Genomic DNA, 26,834 nt, shown 5'->3' on the forward strand with positions numbered 1-26,834 from the left:
TGGGCACGGACGCTTCATAAGGCCCTGAACCCAGAGCCCAACTCCAAACAAAAGTGCGAGCGAATAAGGTTACAAAGGAGGAGCTTGGGTAGCCCTACAGACAGCCAGCCGGGGTGGGGGGGGCGCTGGATTCAGCGGGAGACTTACCGAACCAGTGGGGTGTCGGGGCAGCCAGTAAAGCTAACGGGCACTGATAGAAGAACACAGTTTAGAGTGAGGGAGGTGATAACCATTCTCTGCTCAGACAGTTGTTGGGATACTGCATTATATTTTGAATTTCAAATTGTCAAAGTAATAAAAACAATTGAAGCTGTATTCAGAGAAGACAATTTAGAGCGTTGGGTTATTTCAAACCTATGTCATAGGAGAATCATATTCAAATATTTAATGAGCTCTATGGATTCAAGATCATAGTTTTATTTATTTTAATATTTTCTAAGTTTTTTATTTAAATGCCTGTTAACATACAGCATAATAGTGGTTTCAGGTGTAGGATTTAGTGATTCTTACACTTCCGTACAACACCTGGTGCTCATCACAACAGGTGCCCCCCTTAGGCCCATCACCTAGTTCCTCCATCCCTCACCTCCTCCCTCATAGTGACCATCACTGTGTTCTCTATAGTTACGAGTCTGTTTCTTGGTTTGCTTCTCCCAATTTTTTTCCTTTTGCTCATTTGTTTCATTTCTGGAATTCCACATACAAGTGAAGTCATATGATATTTGTCTTTCTCTGACTTATTTTTCTTAACATAATACTCTCTAGAAGCATCCATGTCATTGCAAATGGCAAGGTTTCATTCCTTTTTGTGGCTGAGTACTGTTCCACTGTGTTTACGCACGCATGCGCACGCACACACACACATATACACATAAACACACATACATATGTACACGATGGAATATTAGTTTATTTCTGGTTTTATTTTCCTTACCTATGAGAGACACACAGAGAGAGAGAGAGAGAGAGAGAGAGAGAGGCAGAGACACAGGCAGAGGGAGAAGCAGGCCCCATGCAGATAGCCTGACGTGGGACTTGATCCCAGGGCCCCAGAATCACACCCTGGGCTGAAGGTGGTGCTAAACCACTGAGCCACTGGGGCTGCCCTCTTCTAGGGTTTTTAAGGTTTCCTGTCTCACATTTAGGTCTTTCATTCATTTTCAATTTATTTTTGTGCATGGTGTAAGAAAAGGGGCCAGTATCATTCTTTTGATTGTGGCTGTCCAGTTTTCCCAGCACCATTTGTTGAAGAGACTTTTTCCCATTGGATGTTCTTTCCTGCCTTGTTGAAGATTAATTGATCATATAGTTGTGGGTTCACGTCTGGTTTTCTGCTCTGTTTTACGTGTCTGTTTTTGTGCCAGCACCATACTATTTTGATGCCTACAGCTCTGTAATAGAACCTGAAGTCCAGAATTGTGATGCCCCCAGCTTTGCTTTTCTTTTTCAAGATTGCTTTGGCTATTCATGGTCCTTTGTGGTTCCATACACATTTTAGGATTGTTTGTTCTAGCTCTGTGAGAAATGCTGTTGGTATTTTAAGAGGGATTGCACTAAATGTGTAGATTGCTCTGGGTTGTATGGACATTTTAACACTGTTTGTTCTTCCAATCCATGAACATGGACTATCTTTCCACTTCTGTGTCATCTTCAATTTCCTTTATCAGCATTTTATAGTTTTTGAAGTACAGATCTTTTACCTCTTTGGTTAGGTTTGTTCTAGGTATCTTATTGTTTGGGGCATAATTATAAATGGTATTGATTCCTCAGATTCACTTTCTGCTACTTCACTATCGGTGGGTGGAAATGCAACCTACTTCTGTACATTGATTTTGTATCCTGCAACTTTACTGAATTTATCAGTTCTAGCACATTTTTTGGTGGAATCTTTTGGGTTTTCTATATATAATAGCACATCATCTGCAAATAGTGAAACTTTTACTTTTTTCTTGTTAATTTGGATGACTTTTATCTCCTTTTGATGTCTGATTGCCATGGCCTGAACGTCCAGTACTGTGTTGAATAATAGTGCTGAGAGCGGACACACCTGTGTTGTTCTTGACTGTAGAGGAAAAGTTCTCAGTGTTTTCCCACTGAAGAGGATATTGGCTGTGTGTTGTTTGTATGTGGTCTTTATGATGTTGAGATGTGTTCTGCAAGGTTCAGATTTTTAGTTAAGTGTTCATGTTATGGACGAAAACCTATGCATAGAAGAAAATAGGCTGAATCCAAAGAATTAAGGAGATAATTAGGTGCTTCAGGAGGTATGTACTTGTGATTATTGAAGGTGTTCAAATGTAGAAAAGTGCTTGTGAGAGAATGTATACACAGATGCATCATCTTTTATTATAGAGTTGCCTCATGTATTACTACGTTTTGCCCAATTAATGTCCAGGATTTGGATCAATCAGATTAGCAAATCCTCACTGCTTGGGGAAGAGGTTTGCTTAGTGGCAGGCAGAGCAACATAATCATGGAGGAGGGCCAGTTGCTATGATCCCCTTTACACGCACATGCGCGTGCGTGTGTGTGCACGCGCACACACACACACATTGGTAAATTTATTTTCTCTCGGAGAGAACTAGGAAACTATATGGCAATAAATAGTAGGAACTTTAAAGATGCTCATGGCATTGGATCCAACAATTTCACTTCTAAAGCATGAAACCGGATGGATGTTTAAATATAACCGGATGTTATAAATGGATGTTTTGAAAAAAACTTTGTATACAGGAATGTTCATCACAACATTATAATAGTAAAAAAAAAAAAAAAAAAAGGTGGACCTTTTCAATTTAGTAAACAACTACTAACACCTGCTTGGTTACAGGTACTTTGTAGCTGTTTGGGATATATTAGTGAGCAAAATACTTTCCTTCTGTCAAGGAGTTTGTGGTCCAGCAGGTAAAAGTAAATGTAAACCCAATAAATAAATACGTCTATAATACTATTTATATAACAGTAGAAGAGAACAAGTGTTACAGGGCAACATAAAGTAGAGAAAGTAGCGGGCATGGGGATCGGTGGCGGCAGAATGAGCAGGGAGGTCTCAGAGAAGGCAGTGGGCAGGTGGCCGAGGCAGCAGCAGCTCTGCCGACACCTGGGCGGAAATAACAGTGTGTCAACTAACAGGAACGATTCAGTAGAAGGTAAAAATCTGATGAAATAGTATTTATTTTATTAACATAGGAAATGCTAACGACATAATCTTCAGTGAAACAAGCAGGGGATATGCTGTATATTCAGTATCACAGTTTTTAATTATGCACTTATTCCATTAAATATTTACCAATCATCTATTTATTTTCTAAACATGTATATGGCACCTATTATATTCCAGGTGCTATTCAAACATTTCCAAATATTAATGTCATGAAATCTTTATAACTTTGTTATGAGGTGGGAATAGTTTGACCTTGTGAATGGGAAAGATCCTAATTAATTTTCCAAGGTCATATTGCCAGTTAAGAGCAGACCATAGTTTTGCTCTGAGTCTGTTTTCTTAATCCGCATGATTTCTGCTTCCTCTTTGCTGGGCACTGTTTGCATGTGGGGGAGGGAGTAAAACACATTTATATATGCCTAGAAAAAGATTCAGGAAAGTATATGTCAAATGTTAATACTGATTTTTCTGTGTGGGAAGAATTATAGATAGTATTCATCATTGTGCATACATTTGTGCATTTTCCGAATTTCTATAATAAAGACATTTAAAATTATAATGAGAGTATTATATATATTTTAATAGTTCAGTGCCTTTTACAGTGCTTGTCATGCTTATAAGAATAAAAGCATAAACAGGTAAAGCTTGAAGGAAGAGCTGGAGCAAGACTTTGGCTCAGTTCAGTTTATTTTAGTTCAGTTTTTCTCCCACTTTTACGTTGTATATTCAGCATAATATGATAGAAAGATGACTCTACTGGAAGCCAGACTCCAGTGCTGCTCCTGACTCTTAACAAGCTCTGCACCTTTAAACAAGATGCTTCACCAATCTGGGCCTCCGTGTATCCTTTTGTAAAATTGGAGAATTGGGCTATTTGGCATCTGGTACTTTTCATTTCTGACTTTTGTAATTCTATGGAAGTTTTACATTCTTATCTTTTTTTAAAATTTTATTTATTTATTTTTATTTTTTTATTTATGATAGTCACACACACAGAGAGAGAGAGAGAGAGAGAGAGAGAGAGGCAGAGACACAGGCAGAGGGAGAAGCAGGCTCCATGCACCGGGAGCCCGACGTGGGATTTGATCCTGGGTCTCCAGGATCGCTCCTTGGGCCAAAGGCAGGCACCAAACCACTGTGCCACCCAGGGATCCCTACATTCTTATCTTAACCAAAATGTGAATTATTCTGAAGCAGACACTTCAGTTCGACCAGGATACCAGTTGATTAACTTGCAAAATCAATAAAGTGGCATGTGGACAAAATCCTTTGAAGTCTGTATTATTAGTTCATTTTCTTAATGTAGCTAAGCTATATTGTTCTGTAGATCAAATTAAAATAGGCAAATATTAACAAATTCATAACATTTGACTTACTATGTGGGGGAAAAATAACCCCTTTTTTGATGAAATCTGAAATTCCTACCCCATGCATAGAGATACGCGAGGACTGAGTAGACAACTCTGCAGTATAGCCTGACCACCTGTGGAGTTTGCAGTTCCCTTGGGGAGTATAGAATCAGAGTAAGAGGCCTCACAAGACTCAAGCTGCCTAATGATACAATGAGATGAATGAGGTGGAATAGAATGAATGAATGAATGAATGAATGAATGGGATGGAATGAGATAGCCTGAAACCTCTATGTGTCTACCTGGAGAGTCAAAATCTCTTGCCCGTGGCTGCCGTATGCCACCGCCACCGCCACCCAGGCTTCCCGATGAGCACAGTACTCCTTGGAACCTGTTGAAGTGTTAAAGGTTCTCTTTTTTCAGCACATTGCCAAAATTCGGCTGTCTCCGGACTGAGGGACCTGTACCTTTTCTTTCTCTGCTTCCTGGCTGGACCCAAACTTTTCTCTCCAGAGGACTGGCTTTTTTGAGTTATTTTGCATATCTCTATCATCCAGACTGCAGTTTAGCACCCTGAAGGCCTTTTTTCATTTTACTAATTTCTTGAGTTTTGAAAGAGGGCAGCAATTCATTGTTAACCTGCAATTAGCAATGACACAATTTGCTCCTTGGGTCCTTTTTGGGCCCGGAGAAGCAACTTTTCCTTAAAGTCCCAGGCTGAGAATAAATTAAAGTGACCTGCGAAGCCACTAGAGCACCCAAGTACCTCGACAAAGCTGTTACTAGTGACTTTGCCGTCCAAGAAAAGAAGCACCAAATGCACCCGCAAATCAGCTTCATAATTCACAGATGGGCGTTATTAACAATGTGCACCATCTGGCAGCTTCCTTCTTTTGACTAATTTGTCTTGCTAACTAGGCTCAGTTATGCTCTATGCTGCTGAGGAAGTGCAAGTGCTGTCAACATGTATATATAACAAACTTTAAGATTGCACAACCTTAAAATCATTACTTTAGAAGTTTTTTTTCTTTAAGTTTTCATTGCCCAGCCCTAGATATAGCTTTGCTTTTATGTATATATCCTCAGTTTTCACATATCCCATGTTGACAAGGAACTTTTAGGGAATTTCTCTTTTAATCAACAAGGAGAAATATCTATGCAGCACTAAAACGGTAAACAATGAAAAGTGACAGTTGCCCCCAAATTCTTAAAAATCCAACAAAAAATTATTATGCCAATTTTTTAAAGTTTCAAGCTCCTCACCTTATATGAATTCTGTAGACTCTCTCTGGTGGTCTGTATGTCTAACCTATGGCACTTCTAGTCTGATAAGAGCTATAATTAATCTCTTTCTTTCTGCTCAAGATCCTCTTTATTTTAACTAGGAGACGGCAAATTATATCGTTTCCTGGTGTACAGTTGCTGTGGAATTGATTAAATAGAGTTTCACTAACTTTCCCATTATACCCAGACCTTGCACTTTTTATGAGAGATTATCTTTCCTATTAACAGATATATCCTTTTAAGGTATAGACTCAGATTGGCCTAAGCAAAACAATCGACTTTATTGATTCACCAGCTGGTAGAAAAAGAAAAGGAAATGGCACCAGGTAGGGCCAGATCCAGCACACAAATGATATTTTCAGGATCTCTTTGTCTCTACTACTTAGCTCTCTCTCTCTCTCTCTCTCTCTCTCTCATGTTGGTCTCAATCCTTCCTGTTGCTTTCCAGCTTTCTTTTGCTGGCACCTTCAGGCCTGTAGGATACCAGCTAAGCATCTTCAAAGATGAGACAGCCAGGCTTTTTCCCCCAGTGTGCATATTGCAATCGCAGGAAGAGACTCTGCTGGGCCATGTTTAATCACTTACCCACCAGTGGATGAATCATGGAGGTCAGGATGGTACCGTGATCCATTGTGTGTGGAGGCCAGAAGGGTAAGGCCTCTATGGTCAATGCTTGGTTATTCCTTCAGCAGAGGTTGGGGGACCAGATAGTCTTTGTCAACAGAAAAGGAGGAGGGGAAGCTTGCATATCAAGTAGACAGACACAGTAGTCACAATGGTTTATGACAGTGACTAATAATAAAGTCATTTGTGGCATTATATTTAAACTTTCTTAATTTTTTTTTAATTTTTATTTATTTATGATAGTCACACAGAGAGAGAGAGAGAGAGAGAGAGGGAGGGAGGCAGAGACACAGGCAGAGGGAGAAGCAGGCTCCATGCACCGGGAGCCCGACGTGGGATTCGATCCCAGGGTCTCCAGGATCGTGCCCTGGGCCAAAGGCAGGCGCCAAACCGCTGCGCCACCCAGGTATCCCATATTTAACTTTTCATTACGGTAGCCAAACATTCTGGATTTTCTGGAACAATCCCAATTTCAGATAGTCTATCCCATTGAGTGACCATGTGTTCAAAGTTTTGAATTAGGAAATGATATCATTCTGCTCTAAGGCATGCAATGATTGGCTCTCACAGCCAAACATTTTTATAGCTTTTACATGACGATCTACATATATTTTTTTAAAAATTTATTTATTCATGAGAGAGAGAGAGAGAGGCAGAGACACGGGCAGAAGGAGAAACAGGCTCCATGCGGGGAGCCCGATGTGGGACTCCATCCCTGGACACTGGGATCACGCCCTGAGCCAAAAGCAGAGACTCAACCGCTGAGCCACCCAGGCGTCCCAATCTACATATTTTTAAAAGAGCTTTAATTATAATGTACTGGAGTATAAATCCAAGGGGAGCATAATCAAAAATAGGCTGTAAAGAATGTAGCAAAATACTTTTATAAAAGAAAAAAAAATAATTTGAGGTTTTTGGTAAGCCTTCAAAGCTTGCCAGCAAATATCTTTTGCCATATTGAACTCGTGCAACTCTCAATGCTGACATTTAAGCTACTGTTTTCTTGGCGCTTCGCATAAGCTCATTAATTATGCTTTGAAATTTTACTTTACACACTATTACTTTTTAATGAGGGAGCTCATTATTTTCCACTGGAAGTGCTTCCCTGCCAAGGGCTACCGTTTCGGAGCAGGCAGGCCGACTCTGCGTTAAGCGGCAGCACGAGGCCCTGCTGGGCTCCTGGCTGCCGTGGGCCCCGCCCCGCTCGCTGCCCCCGCCCGCCTCTGCCCAGGTGAGCCTTTCCCCCGCCCGGGCAGGTGCAGCTTCGGTCCTTGGCCCTCGAAGCCCTTTGCGCTGGCACCGGGCGCGCAGGCCCAACGGCAGGACCTGTAAGGGGAGGAGCAGGCGCGCGGACTCCGGCTTCAAGAGGCGCTCGTTTCCTTTCGTTCACCGGCCCTTGGCGTTTTGTTACAAAAATAGAGGTACAGACCCCTTGTCACGACCGCTCTCGCGTGGATTCTCCTCTGCTGAGACACGGCGCTCTCTTTCGTAAGCGCCACCAGCCGAAGAGCCGGTGCGATGAGCCCGCAGGACAAAGGGTGACCTCGGGTGACCTTGGGTGACCTCAGGTGACGGGGGGTGGGGGGTGCACAACAGGCCCTCGGACCCAGGACAGAGCTGGGGCGTCCCAGCTAAAACCCCGCGACGACCGCCCACTTCGGGCCTCCTGTTTCACTTGCAGGCGGGGGACCGTGGCGCCCCGACGGCTGCAGGCCACGCCCCGCGTCGCGCTCCGGGCGCTGCTGCCCAACCGCTTCTCAGGCCGGCGAAACACACCTCGGAGGGGGGATCAGTTCCCGGAGAGGAAGGCTTCCGGGAGGCGGCGGCAGGAGGCCGGGGCGGTGAGCGTGCACCCAGCTAGCCTGTGCGGACGGCGCGGCGGGCACCCCGACCCCGGGGGGGGGGCTGCTGAGTGAAGGCGGACGGCGCGGCGGGCACCCCGACCCCGGGGGGGGGCTGCTGGGTGAAGGCGGACGGCGCGGCGGGCACCCCGACCCCGGGAGGGGGCTGCTGGGTGAAGGCGGACGGCGCGGCGGGCACCCCGACCCCGGGGGGGGGCTGCTGGGTGAAGGCGGACGGCGCGGCGGGCACCCCGACCCCGGGGGGGGCTGCTGGGTGAAGGCGGACGGCGCGGCGGGCACCCCGACCCCGGGGTGGGGCTGCTGGGTGAAGGCGGACGGCGCGGCGGGCACCCCGACCCCGGGGGGGGGCTGCTGGGTGAAGGCGGACGGCGCGGCGGGCACCCCGACCCCGGGGGGGGGGCTGCTGGGTGAAGGCGGACGGCGCGGCGGGCACCCCGACCCCGGGGGGGTCTGCTGGGTGCCTGGGAGGACGGCGCGGCGGGCACCCCGACCCGGGGGGGGGCTGCTGGGTGAAGGCGGACGGCGCGGCGGGCACCCCGACCCCGGGGGGGGGCTGCTGGGTGAAGGCGGACGGCGCGGCGGGCACCCCGACCCCGGGGGGGGCTGCTGGGTGAAGGCGGACGGCGCGGCGGGCACCCCGACCCCGGGGGGGGGGCTGCTGAGTGAAGGCGGACGGCGCGGCGGGCACCCCGACCCCGGGAGGGGGCTGCTGGGTGAAGGCGGACCACGCCAGGTGCCCGGGCCCGCGCCCCCTGGGGCTCAGGCCGCCCGCCCCGCCCCGAGGCCACGGCGCCTCCCTTCCCCCTCGACGCTGGGAGCCGCACGAGGCTGGCCCGAGGCGCACACCCCGAATCCCGTCCACGCAGCGCGCAGGCAGGCCGCAGAGCCAGCATCTAGGTCTGGGTCGTGGGGGGAAGCTGGGCTGAGAGCACGAGGCGTGGGGGCGCAGACGGTGGATTTTCCCGGTGGGGACCCACGTGCGCGGGACGCCGGGGAGCAGGTGCGTGGGCCCCGCAGGCCTGCGCCCCCCCCCCCCCCCCGCCCCGGCCGGGACGCCCCGCGGACGCTCCCGAGCGCAGGAACCCACCTGCTGGCGCTCAGCGGCGCCGGACCTGAATCTCACGTAATACGCAGTGTCACTGTTTCAACCGGTAAAAGCGCAGGACACGCTCTTAACTCGCAGGCGGGACCAGGGACAGTCGGTGCCCAGGCCGGGGCCGCTGAGCGTGTCACTCGGACACCGAAGGGGGGGGTCTCCGTCTAATTAGGGAGAGATTGTGTCCAGGGCTTGACGTGGAACATTCACTTACAGAGCTGTACATTTTTAGATTGAAGTGGCTTTTAAAGATCGCCCCGTCCAACGCCCTCACTTTATTTTTCAGAAGATTTTATGTATTTATTCATGAGACACCGAGAGAGAGGGAGGCGGAGACCCAGGCAGAGGGACAAGCAGGCTCCCCGTGGGGCCCGATGCGGGACTCGATCCCGGGGCCTGGGGTCACGCCCTGGGCCCAAGGGGAGCCCCCACGGCCCCCAACAGCGTTGCAGTGACATCGGCCTTGGCACTTGGGTCACTGGTGAGGATGGGCCAACACGTGGCGGCGCAGGACAGAGAGCGGCGGATCCCAGCGATCCGGTGGCTTAGGACCTGCTTGCTGCTGGGCGACGTCAGTGACACTTGTCCGGGCTGTGGATTCTCTTGGAGTCCTGGGTGAGGCTGGCTCCTCCTGATTCCTTACAACTCACCTTTTAAAGCCCTTTTTCCTTTTGCAGTAGAATGGAGACCACGGACCTTTAATTTTTTAAAGGCACAAAATAACATGCACTTGCCAGTGACGTTATAACGAATGAAGCACATTCTGTTGAAATAGTCATAAAATCATATGCAGATTGGGCAATGGCAATTTGTGCTTGTTTATTAATTCAAGTAACAAGATCTAGTGAGAGTAGCAATGCACATAAATGACATTTTGCGAACAGTATTTCGCGTCAGGAGGTGATCTAAAAACAATCCTTGATTTATCTTGGAAATGAAGACCCAGGTCCTGTTAAAACCCCATAAAATAGTGAAGTGCATAAATAAAAATCCTAATGTATTAATTTTCAGTAAGAAGTATAAGGCCGAAGCAGATCAAGGTTCATGCTGTGGCCCGTAGCGTCCCCCGGGGACCCCGCCCATGAGGCTGGAGCCAGGGGCGCCTCCCGAGCCCGAGCGCTGCCTCCCGTGAACCCCTTAGTCCATCCCCCGGCGCGGAGCCAGCTGGCTGGGCGCCCTGGGCCGGTCGGGCCACACTGCCGTATCCCCCAGGGAGCCTCCCGGGTCCCCTGTGCAGCAGCTACCCGGAGTGACACGCCCTGGCCCGTCTCCTGCGTGGCACGCTCCCAACCGTCCCCGGGCCCCAGTGACACCTGCCAGGGCCCCGCCAGCAGCCCTCCCGGGGTTGCCCTGCAGGCAGGCGCACAGCGCTCCTGTCGCCCTGTTGGGGTCCCTGCCCCAGCCCCAGCCCCACAGGGCCCTTCCGGCCCTAACTGTGCCTCCCCCGATGGAGCAAACTGGGGAGGCAGGGCCTCTCCTCGGGAGGCCTGGGGGGGCACGGAGAAGGCCGGGCGGCCGTCATGGGGCTCCGGGCTCCCAGCGGGCTCCCTCCCGGCCCGGGGAGGGGGGGGGTGAGTGTGAGCGGGACCTGTCCTGCCCTGGGTTGATGGGGGTGAGTGTGAGTGGGACCTGCCCTGCCCCGGGGCGGGGGCGGGGGGGGGGAGGAGGGTGAGTGTGAGCGGGACCTGACCCGCCCCGGGGGTCTGAGCGGGCTCCCACCTACCCCGAAGGATGGGGGGGGGGGTGCGTGGGAGTGAGGGGGGAGGACTGGTGTCTGCGAGGTGCTCTGAGTCATCCACTTCCTCGCTCAGGAGGAATGTCGGGGTGAGGGGTCTGTCAGAGGGAGGGGGAGCGGGGGCGCGGGGCAGGAACGGGCGGAGCGGCCCGAGCTCCGGGTCTCTACCTGCCAGGTGCTGGCGCCCGTGCGGGTCCCTAACCCAGGACGGGGGGGGGGGGGGGGGCGGGCAGGACGCCCCAGGACACCGCATCGCCCAGGCAGGGGACAGGCCTGGGCCGGGATCTCGGCCATTCCCGGACGTGCCGGGTCACCAGGTCGCCAGGGCGGGAGGCGGCCCCGAGAGCCCAGGGCTCCAGCGTCGCGTCTCCGCCTGCCCGACGCCCCGGGACGTGTCACCGAGGCCGCTCCCAGCACGTCCCGCGGCCGGCGTGCTCCGTGGCCCGCCGCTAGTGCGTGTGTAAACCCGCCCAGGACGGGGGTGGGGGGGAGACAGCAGGTGCCGTCCTCAGCCCCGCTCCGCCGCCCGCCCCGCGTCCCTCTTCAGCCCCCTTCCCCGCTGGCCGCTGTCCCGGGCACCGTCCTTGCCCTGCAGCACCAGATGGTCACAAGGTCCCTGGACCCCTGTGGCTGCCCCCGCCTGCTCAGCTCCCTCCACGCGGCCAGGGTGAACCTTCTAGCACACTCCGCCGCCGCAGGCGCTCCGGAGGGCTCCGGGGGCAGGCAGTGTAGACCTGGGCATCCCACACCTGGCGCTGGTCCCTCCTAACCCTTGTCCCCTCCGGGCCCTGCCCGCCGCTGCATTACTGAGCGACATGCAAGCACCTGGGCTTCCCAGAACCTCGCGGGTGGTGCCTCAGGTCTCCGTTCATGCCGGCATGTCCCTGTCACCTTTCAGCCCCTGGGACCGCAGCTGTCCCCTGCAGGGCGGGAGCCATCCTGGCCTTCAGGAGCCCTGCCCCGCAGCAGCCGCACCCCACCTCGTGCCCCACAGCACCCCCCTCGTAGCTCTAACTTAGCAGGTGCACACCCTCTGCCCGCGGGGCTCTAGGCAGGAGAGCATGGGTTTCTAGGCGGCCGACGCTCGCTTAGTCTGTGTGTTGCCGTGTCCACATACCACACGTGGTAGGCAGACCGTTAGGGTCTAATAAGCCGCAGCCACAGGGGCTTGCGCTGACCACAGTTTGCTGTTGGCGTCCTACCACAGACCTAGTCTGAGCCGGAGGCCCGGGGCTGGTGGCCTGGCTCACCCTCGTCACCGTCCACTCACTCATCCTTAGCTACTTCCTGCCTTACAGGGGCCCACAGAGATGTTTTTACAAATATGTCTTTTAGATCGTGGGAGCAAGACCCTGAGGACTAACGTCCAGATCACAGCAAGAGGATCCCCCCTTTGCTGAATTATCATCTGCAGATTGAGGTCAACGGTGAACCTTCAGGACACATCGTCGTGAGGTTGGTGCCTGTCCCCTGGTGTCGTTTTCCTTGCACGCCCACAAAAGCTAGTCTGAATCTTCCCATATTGCAGGCGAAGCGTGGGCTGCATGGACTAGGCCTGAGGCCTCCAACAATCTGGGGAAATATTTCTTTGTGAACTTTCAGTGACTGAATTGCATCATGTAGGCCTGTTGATAAGGCCCGAGAGCCCTCGGGACTGAGTTTTAAGAGCTTCCCGAGTGGATGACGTGCTGCCATCATGCTTCTCTTGATATCAAGGGTAGTTGAAAAATTGATGTTTTTCTCTTGCAAAAGTAGACTTTTTGCAAACCATGACATTGGAGGAAATGATTTTTATACACTTTATGCTGCAGGCTTAGGTATAAGGTGCTTTTTTCCCCCTATTTTATTTGGAAGGATTGTCTTTTCGCTGATCTACATGTACGCTTTCCATCAGTTTCCTAACAGGAGGGGTGAAATCATAACTAATAACGATTATACACCCGGAGTGGGGAGTGCCCGAAGTAGGTGTGGATCCAGCACAGTTGGTTGCTGACCGTGCAGCATTTCACCTGTCCTCACAGCGAGTGGGAAGGTAGTGGAGACTGATGACCTCGTTTCTAGTCCTGGCCCTTGAGCTAATAAGTTTAATGTCCGTAGAAAAAGCCAGCTGTATTCTCCGGGCCTTTGTCTTCTCATGGCTAAAATGTGGAGATTGAGCTTTACGGCCTCGAAACTGTCTCTCCGGTTATACGGATTTATACTTGGAACTCAAAGAATACAAGTTTTAATGCTTAGATGACAGATTTGTGATCACACTTACCTTTCTCTTCTAGTTTTCTGTCGTTTCCATTTTTCTCAGTATTTTCTTTACTGGCTTCTTCCAGAAAATGAAAATTATATGGGCAATGATGTTGTTTCTAAACAAATCAAATGACGTCATTTAAATATATCTCATACATGTCACGATACCAGCACAGAAGTTACCCCACTGAGTCATTACATCTGCACTGAGAGTTCATCATCCCCGCTGATGATGAGGAACCTAAGGGACAGAGAGGTGAAATAAGTTTCCCAACGCAGCCAGTTCCGTTCTGGAATCAGGATGTGCTAAGAAGCTCTACATACAAATTCCTAGAAGACCACGCTGTGTCTGTGTGAAATATTTCAATGTACAAGGAGTTGGGGAAGAAAAAGGATTCGGTCTAAGGAAGTTAGCCGGCCTGTTAGGGACAATGCTAAAATTAAAATTGGCTGTGATTAAAATGCTTCAGGGCATTTTCTGTTGTCTAGTGGCTGAATTTTAAAATTTACCAATGTCATAGCTGGCTCAAAGTACATTGGCCATCTGTTGCTAAAATCTCCAATCTCCTGGCTGTCCTTTTCCAATCAAGTAGTGTGTGCACATCTCCTCCTTGGTGGTGGAGGCTGTGCTTTCTGTGAGCCACCCAACCGCCGTCAGCCAGCCTCTCTCCTCGCTGCTACTCGGCGTCGGTGACAGGTTTCACGCAAGACTCTGCAGACTTGGCTTACAACCAACTCATGCTGCCTGATTTAATTGCTTCTTAATCCTTTCATTAATCTCTTGTTGATCCTGTAACACAGTCTGCGCGAGAGCTGTTCCAAACTTTTACTCGCTTCCAATTTGGGGTCCCATCCTTCCCCCCTCACTTCGAAGTGGACAACTTCCCTTCTTTATCAGGAAGTCCAACACTATCCTATGGGAGCCTTTTTTTTTTTAAGCCTCTTTTTTTTACATGGTTTTTAAATGTATTTTATTTTTTATTATTACTTTTTTTACATTCTGAGAGTAAGAAGTGTTTTCCTTTAGAGCTAAAGCTTCCACTTGAGTCCCAGGTGTCGTGCCTTAATCACCTCTCGCTCCAGCATCATTAATCTTTTCTTCTCTTACTTCCACCGTGTTGAGATATACATTCCTTAACCCTGCACTCGGTATCACCCAACTTTCATTAGACATCTTCCTTTAATTTCCAAAATTGCTGTATTTATCTATATTTAGTATCCTTAAATTGGCACCATCCATCCCCTCTTCAGTTCCTCAAAATATTTATTCCGAAGCTCCATAGTCTAGCAAAACTACTCTCTCTGAAGGCTCCTGTGCCCATCTTCCATTTTCTTGTGAAATACAATGACTTTTTTTTATAGTTCTTCTTTTTAACATCTCTTAAGTACTTGGCTTGGTTTTTAATTCTCTTTGTCATTATTTCCCCCCCTCATTTTCAAGACCTTTTCATGTCTCTTCCCAGCTCCTCCACTGCTCCTTTTTTCCAGTTTTTCTGTGTTCTTCAGTTGCGTGATGTTTTGTTTCATGATGAGTCACTGAAGTACTTGACAACAAACTTGTATCTAAGTTTTAATCATAAGGTATTTAGATATTCTATTAATTTTAGTGCTCTAAAATAAGTTTTATTCCTCCCATATTTTTTTTTCTTTCCTTATGTTTGGAATGATAGAAATAGTACTGCCAATGCCCCCTTCACCCAATTTTCTCTTCACTCGAATCCAGGCAATTACCACTGTCTAATTGTATTAGTTTTCTGGGCTGCATAATAAATGACCACACGTTTAGCAGCTTAAATAGTATACAGTTATTATCTAGCATTTTCTCTGGTTCAGGATTCTAAGCACAGCGTAGCTGGGTCCTCTGCTGAGGGTCTTTAAGGCTATATAGTAGAGACACTGGCTGAGAATGAGGTCTCATCTGAAGTCTCAACTGGGAAATGATCCACTGCTACATGCCCACAAGTTGTTGGTAGAATTATTTTCCTCTTTTTTGGCGGGGAGGACGTGTGTAGCTTTAGAACAAATGGTGGCTGGCTTCTTCAGCGCCATGGTGAGACCGAAACTGATGGGAGGCCTGTTGCCTACCTAGCTATGTGAAACAAGAGCATGATACTCAATCACTCTTACCATGGTGTTTTGTTTTATTTTGTTTTGTGTTTTGTTTTTCTGTTTTTTGTTTTGGCTTGAGGCAAGTCCCAGGGCCTGCTTACACTCAAAGGATACGGATTATACAGGATAGAACACCCAGGGACCATCTTAGAATTTTGCCTACCATGCTGTTGTTTCTACAGCTCTCAAGCAAGGGGAATAAGTGCCTTTTATCCTTGCTATTGGGACAATTTTGTAGCCGAATTGGATAAGCATACAAAATGCACAGTTTATTACTGAGATGCTAGGGAGGGAATCACATTGGTTTTAGAAAACAGGTAAGAAAGAGTAGGAGGAGAGAACAGGTCAAAGAGGAGCTGCCATAAATATTTTCCTCACATTCAGTGAGGAATTCAGTCTAATTCAGTGCTTAAACTACCTGTGATAATGGACTAGGATTTTTATTTGTGTGTTTGTTTGTAACATTCCCAACCTATTACACACTGAAATTTTTGTAAAAATAAAAAAAATATATTACTAAAAAAATGAAATTAAAAAATAAAAACATATAAAATGAGTCAAATTTTTATCTTAATAAAACAGACATAAAAATCACTCTGTCAAATTGCTATAAAAGCTTCCAAATGCTTATTTTTAATGTCTGTTTTTATGTTAAGGACACATGACAGCTTGAGGACCAGCATTGTGTGAAGTCCAAACTTTGAGCAGAACTGATTTAATACACTCCCACAGCATAAATTCGCCCAGCTATGTATTAATTCCCTTTTCTAGACCCAAGTCTAGATCTTTTTTCCAAGATTATTTATTCATTTATTCACAGATGAATCACTGAGCACTTATTGTTGGTCAGACACCATGCAGAACTAGACAAAATGCTAGATAAACTAATGGCTTCTCTTTGCACATCTTTTTGGGATTCAGACGATCTCAAACACAGTGTGCATGACCTTCAAGGAGTGAACGTACAGTCTTGCCTCTTGCCTGCTATCCCTACTATGTCTTCTAGCTTTGTGTTTGCCACGTCCATCCACAGGTTGCCAAGGTTAGAACTTTACTTATCCACACTTTGCTCCCTCATATTTTCCTTCCAAAATATCAAATCTCTCCCTTATGTACACCTGCAGGGCTACTGCATTTGTTCAGGCACCCAGCCTTCCCCACTGGGGCCAAGGGGGCTGTTTACTGCATGCTCTCCTTGACATCAGTCTTGCTCCCCTCCATTCAACTGCCACAGTAGATTCAAGAGGACCTTTCTAGACTTTATTCCTCAATATGTTACTGTTTTGCCTAAGACCCCTCAGGGTTCTTCATTGCTTACCAATAAACCTGAAATCTTATCAAGGTCAATTTTTTTTTTAATTCACTCATTTCTGATTACTTCTTCTCTTGCCTCACTTCCTTTCTGAAGCCTTATTCCATCCATATTGAATCATTTGCAATTCCTAGGATGTGCCATGCCCTCTCTTGCCTTGGTTTTTGGTGTTGGCTGAATCTTTTCCCTGACACATCTTTCACATGATCCTTTATTTGGGTACTCCTTCTGGCCTCAGGATTGGGTCTTTTTTCCAGGAAAACTTCTGTACACTGCATCCCCAGCCCTGTCTGTGTCTACCCTTGTGTGGCACTGGCAAATTTGGTTGTAACACAGAAAGGAGATGGCTGGAATACTTCCATCATTAGACTATGGATGTTTGAATTAAGAAATTTTATCATATTTTCATTGATATCTTGAAATGGATCTATGAAAGTATTCTAGAGAATGGGTCATGACACACATTTTGGAGGTAAGTTCAGCCCATTTAATGAAGCCAAACTGATCTACCCTTCTTCAGGTCTTGCTGTCACCAGTCCAGCTTAAGATCTCATCGTAGCATATCTGGAGTGTCACTGCAGTCTTCTAGTTTCTGAACTCTACTTGCTTTCTGGGAATCCATTTAAATGCCTTTTCTCAGGCTTTAATACTGCATTCAGAGATGATCAAATAAATGCTTGCTTAAAAGCATTTAGTTTTTCAAACAAAAAATTTTTTCAGCACCTGCTCTGTGCCAGTCACTCTTCCTGCTGCTTAAGCCACATCAGTAAACAAAATGGAAACAAAGCAAAACAAAACATAGTCTTGGGAACTTGTGGTTTTTTGAATTACATTTTTGTTGAGGACACTTCAATTATTTTATATTATTATTTTATTTTTTAAAGATTGTTATTTATTTACAGAGAGAGAGAGCGTGTACACAGGCAGGGGGAGCAGCAGAGGGAGGGGGAGAAGCAGGCTCCTCACCAAGGAGGGAGCCCAATGCAGGGCTTGATCCCATGACCCTGGGATCGTGACCTGGGCTGGAAGGGATCATGACCTGCTTAACCAACTGAGCCACCCAGGTGCCCCTCATTTATTTTAAACACTGAAATGTAAATATAGCTCAAATTACATAGATGTAGTTGCACACTGCAAGTAGAGCAAACCAGGCTCCTTGTGCATTTGCAAATGCTACATCCACTACCTTGTATGGGTTATGTATCACCACCAACATGTATTACTGTGGAGTAAACCATCTCCATCTGAGTGGCTCAGAAGAATACACTTTTGCTATTTCTCACGAATCTGTGAGTCAGCTTGACAGTTCTGCTGATCGGGACCAGGCTCAGCTGATCCCAGCTGGGTTAGCTCACACATCTGTGGAAATCTGGCAGATGAGGTAAAGGCTGCCTCACCTAAAATTGCCTTACTCATGCGTGGCTGTGTGCTGGTTGGGGTGATGGAGGTTACCAGGCCAGGTATGTCTCAGCATCTAGCCGTCCAGCCTGGGTTTGTTCATATTCTGGTGACAAGATTCGGGGAGAGAGAACGGAAGAGATGAAGCCTCTGGAGCCTCACTCAGAACTGGCCCACGGACTCTTCGGGTACCCCCTACTGGTCACAGCAGGTTGTAATGCTAGCCCAGATTGCAGGGGTAGTGAAATGATTCTAGCTTTGGATGGGAGCAGATGGTCACATTGCAAAGGCCATGGAGAGGGTGAGGAATCGAGGATATTTTGGCAAGCAATCTGCCACAGTTTCCTTCTTTGCAGATTGCGTATCTGATGGAAAGCTTAGAGGCTTTTGCCTGCCAGTCATTGTGCTCAATTATCTTATTTCTGTGTATATTTCATAACTTCCTGTGATACATACAACTAAAATGTAAACCCCTAAGTTCTTGTGGGCTTCCTGAGGTCAAGGAACCTAGCTAATTCATCTCCTCACCTTCCATGGGACGTAGCACAGCAAGCACATTGCACAGAGCAGACTCCAAATATTGGCCGGATCCATCATTCACTAACCTAATTATATGAATCAGCAATAAAGAACAGGAACGTGTCATAGTGAGATGTCCTTTCACATCTACTTAAGAGGAACATGAAAACACTAAAGTGCTTCCCCAATATTATTTGGATAGCTGATAGGCTTTCCTATCATCCGTTACATTTGACTGGCTAACAGTCATCTGGTGATTCTAAGAGTCAAGGATTGATGTCTTCAGAGACTTAAAATGCTGGTTCTAGAACAACAACAAAACACTCAGGAAGGGAAGGAAGCACAGAGGCCAGAGCTCCTGCCGTATGCCACGGCGAAGTTACAATAGGTAGAGCTAAAGCCTGGGTTTAGGGGAAGTAGGAGGCTGGGCTAAAGCACATGCACTGAACACTTGCCTTAGTCGAGCTGGGCTAATGAGCTTAACAAAGAGGGAAACAAGCCTTCCAGGGAAAACGGTGAAATTACCCCCAGGAGACCCTAACTAGCTGGCCATAAGATCCAGGTGAAAAGACATAATCAGAAAGGTAAGTTATAAAGGCAAGCTATCCTCATTGGTAGAGTTTGAGAGACATGTGATTGCTAAAAAATACTCTCATATTAATAACAGTTTTTTTTTTCATTTTTCCCTGAGGATGTTTTATAGAAATATATGCTGAGAGAAGGTGGGGGGGACAGTTCCTTAACTTTACGAATTTGCTTTTTGCATTTGTAAATATAATTCTATCAACTTTCAAGAGTTGGAAGGAAACGAGATAGATACGTTTTTTTTAAAAAAACTGAGCAGAAAAATTGGACAGAGGAGTAATTTTTAGTCCGATTTTTTGTTTATTAAAGAATGTTCTGTTGTCTTTTTTTTTTTTAAGATTTTATTTATTTATTCATGAAAGTCACATACAGAGAGGAACAGACACAGGCAGGGGGAGAAGCAGGCTCCATGCAGGGAGCCCAACGCAGGACTCGATCCCAGGTCTCCAGGATCATGCCCTGGGCCGAAGGCGACGCTAAACCACTGAGCCACCCAGGCTGCCCTGTTCGGTTGTCTTTAGGATAGTCTCGATTTTCTCATCTGCTATTTGCTTTACAAAGGAAAATTGGAATCTCTTGATTTAAATTTGAAGACTTTGATATGAAACTAACTCAAGAAGGAGAATAACATCTCTGTTAAGGGGTGTATAGTATAATTACTACAGAGTAATAATTTAATCACAACAACCTGTAACATAAATGGAATAAAATGATAATATGGATGCAAGCTATTATATTAAGAGAAAGTTCATCTTTTTTGAACAACACAGGAAGTCAGGTTTTAGCCTTACAGCCCCCAAGTTTGTATTTTGCTCAAGCAATCTGGATCTTATTACATTAGGCAAACACTATTCAGGAGAACAGTGGATCATGTAAATACCTTTAATATTATTCATGAATTTTACTTCCACAGTAGGTTGGAAATATGCTACAGATACTCTCTTATAAATGACCTATTTAACTCCTGATATTGCATTTCTGAATTTTTTCATAATAATTTAAAGAGGTTCTGATTTACCTCCCTGCTATAGATCTACTGTTTATTTTTGTCTCTACATTTTGCTCTAATTTTCTTAACCACTTGTCCTCTTTATTTACCTTCCTACTTTTTTTTCCTTCATCCTTACAGGTCTCTTGGCACCAGTTCATATCCACAGTCAGGATTGCAGATCTAAGCTAATAAGCTTAGCTTTGGACAACACACAGATTGTGTGTGTGTGTGAGAGAGAGAGCCTGTAATTTATGACCACTTCTCAGAAATGAGACCACTGCACACTTGCTCTACAGCGTAGCTTTGATAAGCACTGCTGCTCTTATCACGTGGCCTCTTTTGGGTATAATGTGATCTCAGAAGAATGAAGAAGGGCATACAACATCAAAAAGCAGACAAAACAGCTTTTGTCTTCATATATTAGCATGTTTCTTAATCTCTATAAATAATTTTTCGACTGGCATAAAATATACTGAGTTAAGCTGGGTATTCTTAGGAAATGAGGTCAGGAATTGGGGTAAAGACAAAGAAAGAAAAGGAAGGAAGGAAGGAAGGAAGGAAGAAGAAAGAGGGAAAGGAAAGGAAAGGAAAGGAAAGGAAAGGAAAGGAAAGGAAAGGAATTTGTTTCTTTTTATTGTGCAATTATCCACAATCACATTAACTCATGCCATTTATTTCTTCAGTCATTCAATCAATATTTATTGAACGGACTGATCCAGCAGTGAACAAAGCTTATGTTTTGAACTCTTGGGGTTTATGTTTTTAGTGGGAGAGGCAGGAAGGAAATAGAAAGTTGACCAGGTGCTAGTAAACACTAGGAGGAAAAGTAAGCCGGAGAAAGGTACCTGGCTTTTAGGTATTTTAGGTATTTCGGTCGCATCCTCGCCGCAGGAGGATTGTGACCCGAGCTGGAGCTGCAAGCGGCGCTAAGTGAAATAAACAAATGAATAGCGCGAGCTCTGAAGGGGGGACTGTTTGCTTCACAAAGGTGTGGGCTTGGTGTGTAAAGGCGAGGGGAGAGGGCCAGGTTGGCTGCAGAGAGTGAGGGAGGGAACGTGGGGGTGAGATGGGGCAAGTGGGCGCGGGACTTGGCGCAGACCCTGCAGAGTAGCGGGGGCCAATCGTGCCTTGCCCTCTGGGCCAAGGGAAAGGTTAAGGGTCTTGCTGAAGAACATGTGAAGTCATGGAGGATTTGGAGTAGAGGAAAACTCAGCTGTACTATGTGCAAGAAAACACCACTTGTAAGTGCTCAGTAGTGTGGCTATGTCCGTATCCTTGTACAGCAGATCTCTGGCTGTTTGTCACCTTGCAAGATTGAAACTTTATACTCATTGAACAGCGACTCCCATTTGCCCCCTCCCCTAGCCCTTGGCAACCAGTGTTCTACGTTATTTTTCTGTGAGTTTGACTATTTTAGATGCCCCCTTCTAAATGGAATCATCCAGTACTGGTCATTTTGTGACAGGTTGATTTCACTCTGATGTGACTTTTATATTTTTGACTTAATTACGATGTCAGCTCTAATGCTGTAGCTTCGATGTGGAGGGAATGTAGACGAAGGGAAGGGCAAAGGAGGAAGCAGAGATACAAGTTTTGAAGCTGTTTTTGTCCTACAGGCAATAGATGATGGTGCGTTGAACATGGGCTGAAAGAGTGGAGGTAGATAGACGCTGGGTAGATTTTTAAGGTAACGCCTGGGAGATTTGCTGATATTTTGGATGCGTTAGGTGACAGAAAGAGGAAAAGGACATGAATTATAGGGTGAATCATCCAAATGATTTAATCATCAATCCCTTCCCCGTCATGGGGGATCATCCTTGTAAGACCTCCTCAAATGCTGCGCTTCTTCTCTAAACACGTGCTGATGCCCAATCAGCCGATTAGATGGCTCAGGGTTATAGTGTGATCTTCCGTTTGTATATAGGTGCTTTTTAGTAGAGGCGTGGATGGCATAAAACCTAAGGTGTGGGTATGTCAGGAGAAGGGGTTCGGGAGATCTGGGCGGGTTGGGCAACGAGGAACATTTCCGGGAAGAGGACAAGACTGTCTGATGGTCCGTCGGCTCCAGGGCACCAAGTATTTCAGAACAGTCTCGATGCTGTGCTGTAAACTGCCTCCTTCGGAGGTCTGCTCAGTGCTGCGTGAGTGTGGGATGAGTGGTAGGGACTCGAGACCTCGTGAAACCGAAGACCTGGAGTGAGTAGGGAGGCTGAAAGGGAAGAATCATACTTTTTCATTTTTAGATTCTAGAGGCAAAAGGAAAAAAGAATTCAATAAACAGATTTTTTTTTTAAGCTAGATGTATAGAGTAGCCGTTGAGGGATGTCTCTAGGTGTTTAGAAGTCATTGCTTCCTGGCTACAACTACGTAATGAAAAACCACTTATGGACAGCGTGAGATTTTTTTACAAATTTGGTTGTTTGTGGCAGGCCGCTTCCCTTAGGGCCGCTCTCCGAGGTCTGCTGCAGGGACACGGGGGCTCCCAGGCCGTGCTTCTCTTGCTAATGTTGGGGCCTGTAGTTCCTTGACCGACAAGAGGAGAGGCTGAGTGTGTCGAGGAGCCGCATGTTGGCCACGTGTACTTCTTCTGACCGTTCTTAAAGCTCGGCAGGCGGATTTCTGTAAGTAGCCGAGAAGGCACCCAGTGCAGTTGCACTTTGCCGGACCCAGTCTGTAGGACTGACAGCGCGCCCTGCACAGATTCCTCCAGTAGATAATTAGATCAGTGTAACGCAAGCGCTGCATGAATTAACATTTGCACTTGGGTATGAATATTCAGGGCTGCGGTGCCTTCGGTGGTGTGAGTTGTGCCAGGATGCGCAGCGGTGCCTGATAGGTGCTTGTACGGTATTAATTAGTACAGAATGGCACCAATTAGAGGGTCTGGAAACATCCCTGGAGTCGGAGACGATATGCGCGTGGGTGGTGCTTCTCCTCTTCCCGTAAACTCTAACCCAGACAACAGATTGCCTGCTTTAACTAGTCCTGTGCTTCAGTTTTGATGCGGATTTTACGTCACGGTGCAGAAACTACTAAGTTTCCCGGCCTTTCCTGGAATGATGCCATCTGCTCGTTTCTCCACTCTCTCTGAGATTTTTCACCTGGAAGATTAACCCGAAAGATCATATGCTCTACATGTTATAAATAAATAATTGAATAAATAAATAAATAAAAGAATCATTGGGCCACTGAAACCTGCTTTTCATAGTGATAAAAATTGCTCTGGCACAGCTTGCTGGAGCATCAGGTGTTGGTTCAAAACTTTATTTGCATTTATTTGGAAGTTTCAAAGAACTTTATGCTATTATCAAGATCATCTCCGAGACAATGAAAACCTCCTCATGCCTACCTCCAGGGTAAACCTGGTCAGGGGCCTCGGACGTGGAGAGAGGGATTGGATAGCTGAGAACGGATCAAGTTAGTATCTCTGTATGATGCTTTTAAAAGGGGAATATGATTCTAAAAATACCTCAAAAGCAAAATTTTCTGAAAACTGGAAGAGGTTGTGTAACGTGGCGGTAAACGGAGGGAACTCTGAGGCCAGAATGGCTGGGCAGGAGCCCAGCTGTCCCTTAGCTCGTGAGCTGCGTGACCTGGGGTAAGTGACCTCACCTTCAGTTCTGTCACCTGTGCGCGCTCGCGGCTCATGAGTGCACGGAAAGCATAGACAGCTTGAAAGGGTGTTTGCTGAAGTGTGTAGAACACTGAATGTACACTTGAAAATATTTCCAGTGCTTGTCCCTGGCCAGAGGTGACCACGGTTCGCCCAGTGGAGCCAGCTTCCGAGGGCCTTGGCTTCCCCGAGCCGCCGGACCGCCGCGTGCTGTGAAGGCCAGGGGGCTCCAGCTGGAGGCCAGCATCACTCTGCTCCTAAATTGTTCTCTTTAGGCTTATATGTGCAAGCAGAAAAAAAAAAATTTTTTCTCTCCCAAGTATAAATCAGCTAGGATTTTCCTAGTTTCCTTGCTTTCTGACTTTAATTTTTCCACTTTGCAAATTGAAGTTATGAAATATAAAGCAAGATTAGCATCTTATGAATTTCCAGAATTTCCTATAAATAATTAGGGTACTGCATATATTTCAATATATGCAATATATTACAGTCTGCAATGTTGGAGAAGTAGGAAATATATTATTAAAGAGAAATATGAGATTTCATAATCAGCTGTTTTAAAATTTAGGATTTGTAATTGCCTTACTGTTGGGGGCCTGAAAAAAATCTACTGGGTGCTCTGCTCTGCCGACTTCATTAAAATGCCAGGTTAAGGAGTAATTGTTTTTTTTTTTTTTAAAGATTTTATTTATTTATTCATGAGAGACAGAGAGAGAGAGAGAGGGAGAGAGAGAGAGGCAGAGACACAGGCAGAGGGAGAAGCAGGCTCCATGCAGGGAGCCGAACACGGGACTCGATCCCAGGTCTCCAGGATCACACCCTGGGCAGAAGGCAGGGCTAAACTGCTGAGCCACCCAGGGATCCCAGGAGTAATTATTTTTGTAGGAAACTTTATTGAAGTCATACATTTTGGCATGATACTGCCTTGAGTATTTTAAGGGGATAATTTTCTCCTAAGAATCGATGATCTTACAGTTAAATTTCAACATCTAAAAAAACCCAAAAGAGTGATCAACAAAAAGAATTCAAAAAGTTGGAACAAATGAAGTCACCCATTTGTTTCTCACCAAAAATATGTGCCTTTTCCTGCTGCTCCGGTTTCATTAACACTAAGCGGGAGAACAGATAGTATAATTGACAGTGAAGTCTGTTACTTAAGATTCTGCCTTTCACATGGGCGTGTGGGATGTGCGTTATGCATTAGTAGTTGTCACTATTGTTCTTAAGTGCACATTCCCCAGCATCTAGCATTGGCTTCCCAGCTCTCATTTTGGCTTTTTTATTTTTCTCTGCAATTTATTTCCCAAGGTGCGTCCTCATGCCTAAGTTAAAAGTTGTTTTTTTAAAGAAACTCAAGGCGCAAACGTGCAGCTGAAACTATCTTTACCCAAGATCTACTTGAAAAGTTCTGCGTCTGAAACTTTGAGAAGTTTTATGGAGCATGAACGACCGAGTCGAAAATTATGTGAGAAGGTTACAAAATAACATACTAATTTCCCATCGAATCGCCTTATGTTTTCCTGTAGAAGATGTAGAGGTTGAAGCAGGTACATCTTCCAGACCTGAGACCAGAAGCACGTCGCGCTGCGAGGAACCCACGAGGCCCCGGGACACGGCCTAGGGAGGGCTGGGAATCTGGGGGGGGGCGGGGGGGACGCGAGCACAGGGACAAGGGGCACAAGGGCAGACGAGTCCGCTGTGGATCAGGGCTGAAACGTTCGGTCTCGGTCGTCGTGGACAAGGTGCTTAGCGTTCGTGAACCTCTGTAACCTGGAGCTACTTACCTATATGCACCTGCTGCCCCGGGGGTTGCGAAAGACCGAATGGAGTACCTCGGGTCAAGCGTGGGGCACAGCCCCGGTCCACTGCGGGTCTTCAACAGATTGTGGTTCTTTCCTTCCTCCCAAGGCAAGGAATTTGAACCAGGCCATGCTGGTGCTTAAACTGAGTCGACGAGAGTACTACACTAACTGCTGTCAGTACTTTTGATTCTCTGGCTTCCGTTTTCATTAATTTAAATCTAATTATTTTTGTTTTGTTTTTATGCTGAAATAGGAGAACTGTTATAAATGGCTGGTAGCTCTGCAATATATGTGGGTTGGAATACAAGTGGGTTCCACCTTTCATGTGATAATCCTACATCATAGGTAAGGGCCTTAAGATCTGCACCCTTTCAACTTCTTTATAAGGATTTATTCAGAAAAGTGCATTAATGTTTATGGTTATGTTGAGGAATTGGAAGCAAACTAAATGTATATTATAAAGGTGTTTAAGACATGCCTGTAATGGAATATTTTGAAGCTATTAAAATAATGTTGCAGAATATTGCGTTTATCTGGAAAGATGATCACTCTATAAGAGAAAGACACATGTAACAAAACTCTACTAACCAGGTTAAAAGTATTTTTACAACTTAATTTACATAACTATGTACCTGCCAGGAGGTATCTTGAGATGACAGTTTCTTTCTATTTTGCATATTTTTAGTCTGTGTATTGAAAAACAAGCACGTATTGCTTGTGTTTGCTTATTAAGGAAAGGTCCATTATTTGAAAAATCATTTCATTAATATATAAAATCACTAAGACAGTGTGTGCCATTTGAAAATTCAAACAGTGCAAGATGTTATCCAGTAAGAAACGGAGTTGATTCCACTCCCCATGTGTTTAATTTGTATGCCATAGAAGACATAACATTTTTCTGCCCATTAATACACAGAATCAGACTCTTCCTGTCCAGAAGGCCGCGAGAGCGAGGCGTGGCACCAGGGCCCAGGGGCGAGCGGCGGCCCCCCACGGCCCCCCACGGCCCCCACGGCCCCCCACGCGGGCCTGCAGGCGCCGCCCGGAGCCTCCGTGGAGGGAATTCAGGATCCGCGCACCTGCTGCTCCCGCGCCGCGCTCGCCGCCCGCCCGGAGGGTCCAGGCTTCCGGCCGCCCGCAAGGGCAGTGGC

The 26,834-nt window shown here is 46.8% G+C and overlaps 1 long non-coding RNA gene across 2 annotated transcripts; it reads left to right on the forward strand.

Moving 5' to 3' along the window:
* The first annotated feature begins 7,684 nt into the window (after positions 1 to 7,684).
* Positions 7,685 to 25,500, forward strand: LOC111093819. Of its 2 annotated transcripts, none has more exons than XR_005383111.1 (3): positions 7,685 to 7,841; positions 12,449 to 12,568; positions 20,407 to 25,500. It is a non-coding gene; the product is annotated as an uncharacterized LOC111093819 (long non-coding RNA). The 2 variants fall into 2 exon arrangements; XR_005383112.1 differs by lacking the exon at positions 7,685 to 7,841 and adding an exon at positions 9,438 to 9,993.
* Positions 25,501 to 26,834: the final 1,334 nt, after the last annotated feature.

This window comes from Canis lupus, chromosome 33 (assembly GCF_011100685.1).
Source record: "Canis lupus familiaris isolate Mischka breed German Shepherd chromosome 33, alternate assembly UU_Cfam_GSD_1.0, whole genome shotgun sequence".
Taxonomy (NCBI): Eukaryota; Metazoa; Chordata; class Mammalia; order Carnivora; family Canidae; genus Canis; species Canis lupus.